A 4,172-nucleotide genomic window follows, 5' to 3' on the forward strand; every position below is an offset into this window, starting at 1 on the left:
AATTTTTTTATATAATCTTGTAGTAAAATAAGATTAACACATTTTTAAAAAATTTTAATCAATTCAAAAAAAATAGAACCAACTAATATTCACCATAATTATAGTTTGAAAAAAATAATACTTACTTTTAATGATTCAAATAAAATCTATAGACCACAATGAAAAGTATTTTAGTTAAAAATTACTACTCAAATCACCAACAATCAGATTTTCTTTACTTTTGAACAGACGTTCTTGTGTCCATGTGAAACTTTTTTACAAACTCAAACGTGGTTCAACCTTGAACCGATATCAAACGACTGTGTAAGAATATATAAATTCACTATAAGAAAAATACTCATTCAGCCATATTTTTTTAAGCTACATTTGAAAAGCGTTTTTCTCCGTGTTACCTTTTTATAAGAGAAAATGATACACAATTGTGGCATCATTTAAAAAGTGTAGTCTTAACTATTATAGAAATCACTTATAAAGCGTAGCCGTAGATTAATATCTATAGGTTTACTTTTCGTATCAAAAGAGACGCTTTTAAAGAGTAACTTATTTATCATATTTTAGGTGCGCTTTAAAATGATGCCTAATGTATATGGGCCAAATCCTAACACTTAGTGAAATTTTTATTCCTAAGCACACACACACACTGCACGTTCAATTCGGGTAACCCTCACCTTCGCCAATCCTTTCGCGCACAATCCTCACCTTCGCCATTCTCACCTTCAACACTCATCACCTACGACACTCATCACCTTTGCCTTCTCAGCGTTGCTGTGACCGTCGCCACCCAGTCACCACTCACTGCCAGTCACCACTTACCACTCACCACTCACCACATGGCTGTGCCACTCACCAGTCACCAGCTCACCACTCACCAGCTCACACTCTCATCCTCACTCACACACACAAAAGAGGGAAAAAATCAGAAAAGGGGAGAACAGGAAAAAGAAGAGAAGAAGAGAGGAGAGGGGAAGGAAGAGAGGACGACGCCGGCTAGGGCTCCGTCGCGCGGACCATCATCGTTGCGTGCTCTGACCGTCGCCTCAGCATCGCCATCTCGTGCACTCACCGTCGCCGCTCAGCATCATCGTCGCGTGTGCTCACTGTAGCGTGCTCAGCATCGTCGTCGTCGCTCAGCATCGTCATCACCACTCACCTGAGAGGTATGTATCGATTTTCAATTTGTTCTGTGAAATTTGGGAGTTTTGGGTTCCAATTTTAGGGTTTTTAATTAGGGGTTGCAGCTTCTGGACATGACACTGATAGGAATTGGGGGTTTTACTGCATGAATAGTTTTAGCTTCCTGGTAGCCGAGAAGCAATCGCAGACCACCTACAATAATTCTCAATCTTATTCTCTTTTTGTCGCTCGTCATCTCACTTTTTATCTCATTCGCTCTCTCTTGTCTACCCTCTCTCTCACTTGTTCTCTGTGTATGGATTTTCTTCTGCGAATTTTTGAAGGTTTGGGGTTCTATTTTGGGGTTCCTATTTTATGAGTTTCTGCTTCTTGCTTCGTTAGGATTTTCATTTTTGTTTGAGAAGATTATTGGCCTCAAGTGTGCGAATTGTCGCCTCTTCAAACAGAGTTTATTATTTCGAACACCATTTGTGGTTTGTGTGTGCTATGAATTTGCAGAGCTAATGTAGATAGAAGCCAGAAAATTGGAATTTCTTGGGTGATTCAAATTGGTTTTGAGGGAGTGATGATAGTGATATTGCTGGAAGCCACGGGAACAAGGTAATAGGACAAGTTTAGTGGATTTGAATTTCTAATCAATTGTTTTGTGTTAGCATTGGGAAGCTGTTAACTTTGTCATATCATGATTTAGCCCCTAAAATTTATGTTAAATATACCAGCAAAATCTACATGCTTATATCCTATACCAGCAATACCTTTCCCACCATAACTATTCTTGGTTTATGTTTCCTTTTTCTTTTTCTTAATGTGCACATGCATGTAGAGAAAAGTGAATCATCAAGGAACAGAGCTAATTAGTAATTAGAATTCTTCTTTGTTTATGATAGAATTATGTTCCAATAGTGTTTAACGATTTTTCATGATGTAGCCATAAATGGACTTAGGAGAGTAGGAATTCTTCTCATTTATTTTGGGGTCTTTGCTTATATCCTCAAAAGCCCAAACTCAGCAGACCAGACTCCATTGCTGTACTTGGAATTTCTTTGTTTATGTCTTGTAATTCCTTTGAATGCTAAATAGATCAAAATATCATAATGAAAATATCCTCAAATGAAAGTGTTATGCTACAAGCAACTTTACATGCTTTCATGCTTTTATATGATGGGTGTGCTATAAGCCATTTATATGTCTTCACTTGTTGAATTTACATTTTAGGGAGGATAATACATAAACATATCTTCCATTTCTTTATTTACATATATTTTAATTTTAATGTTCCATGTCAGTGTTTGTCTGTCTATATTTCTGTATATTCACATGCACTGTATTCATCCAATATAAAATTGAGATGAAGAATTGTGGATTGTGTCAAAGTTTAATATATTAAATTTAGATGATGTTTTATTTCAGTGATTTTATTTTTAGTATATATAATATATTATATTATTAAAAGTGGAAAAGGAAGAAACTCTTTATACCTCTTCTAAGATTTTTGTTCTAATCCTTTTGTTAGAGATGAGGGAATAGTTGTTAAAGACCTCAGTTCTAAATGGGAGCCTAGTGATCAAGTGGAAAGTGGGTAAAATTGAAGCTTGAGTACATTCAGCTGGCGCTGATCGGATGTGCTTATCATAGGTAATCATAGGTATATGATTTATGTCGTTAAGAAATATTGTATACACACATCAAAAAGCAGCTTGTGTAACATGGTCATTTTAAATTTGGCTGTTTGACACTTAATAGGAGTTATTATGGCTCTGGATGATGTGGAGGGAGTTTGGTTTCTTCCCTAACATTTGACTTTCTGACTGATTGTTCTCTTATTCTTTATATGACCTTGTAGGGACATGTTTTCCATTTCAGGTTGCTCAGTTTCTTGGTGGGCCTTGCTGAGCGTCCATCCTCAAATACACATCCCAAGCGTATGAATGTTACAATATGAACTTCTTTACAATAGCTGATTGCATTGACATTGTTTTTCTAACTTCAAGATCTACTATAAAGAGTATTGAAATATTCTGTTGCGATGTGGATACTAATAATCACATACTTGCTCAAATGGGTTAAATTTAAATTGTATGAGATTTGATTTAGTACATACACAAAATATTTCTTTCTATTTTTTTCTGATGTGGACTGTTCTGAGGGAAAATGGGTATGATTAATTTAGCACACACAACTCTGCATTCTTCAATGAAATAGTAGCACACCGATTAAAAAGTTAAAAACTGAAGAACAAATACCAATGTCTGAACCTTTGTAATCGAATCCTGCCTTGTTTAACATTTTGTAATCAGTTCTTTTCTTATCACACTATGAAGTAAAACATAATATTCAATATTCCAAATTTGTGGACTTTCAAAATAATAACATTATTTTAAAACATTTACAAAGCAGGTATTTAAGTACTTTTAACTAAATTTGCTGCTGAAATTTTAATATGGCAAACATTCCAAATTATATATATATATATTTGAGTTCTGCTAACTGAGCTTGGAGTGAAAGTTTGATACTTAATTGTATCCATGTAATCCATGAGACTGACTTGAAAGTAAATAAACTATTTGTTGAACCATTGCAGTCTCCTAACTTTTCATTTCTTTTGTTACTTTTGTAGAACTATGGTGCATATTGGAGATAAATTAGAGTTGTTTGTTCAAAATAGCTTGTTTATGTACATGGCATCTATGATGGTTCTGCTAACAAAGGTCTTTACGATGCAGGTTTATCTCCTTCTGTAGAGTTGGTACTGGGCTTTCTGATGATGAGCTTGATTCGTTAGTAACAAAACTAAACCTTACTCCGGTGGATTAATTTTATTCTTTATTCATTTGGGTTCTTGGTGTGATTAGGACATGTTGCTTGTCATTGAACTTCTTATGCACTTTGCCAGATTGAATCCGCACTTCCAACCTTGGCAAGACCGATTAGGTCTTTAGATCAAAATGAAGATGCTATTGTGGGATCTCTCAAGCAGACCTGGTTAGTTGCTGTTTTTAGTCCCATTATTGTTATTTATGATTGCTATATTATGATTT

Source organism: Arachis hypogaea, chromosome 6, assembly GCF_003086295.3.
Source record: "Arachis hypogaea cultivar Tifrunner chromosome 6, arahy.Tifrunner.gnm2.J5K5, whole genome shotgun sequence".
Lineage (NCBI taxonomy): Eukaryota > Viridiplantae > Streptophyta > Magnoliopsida > Fabales > Fabaceae > Arachis > Arachis hypogaea.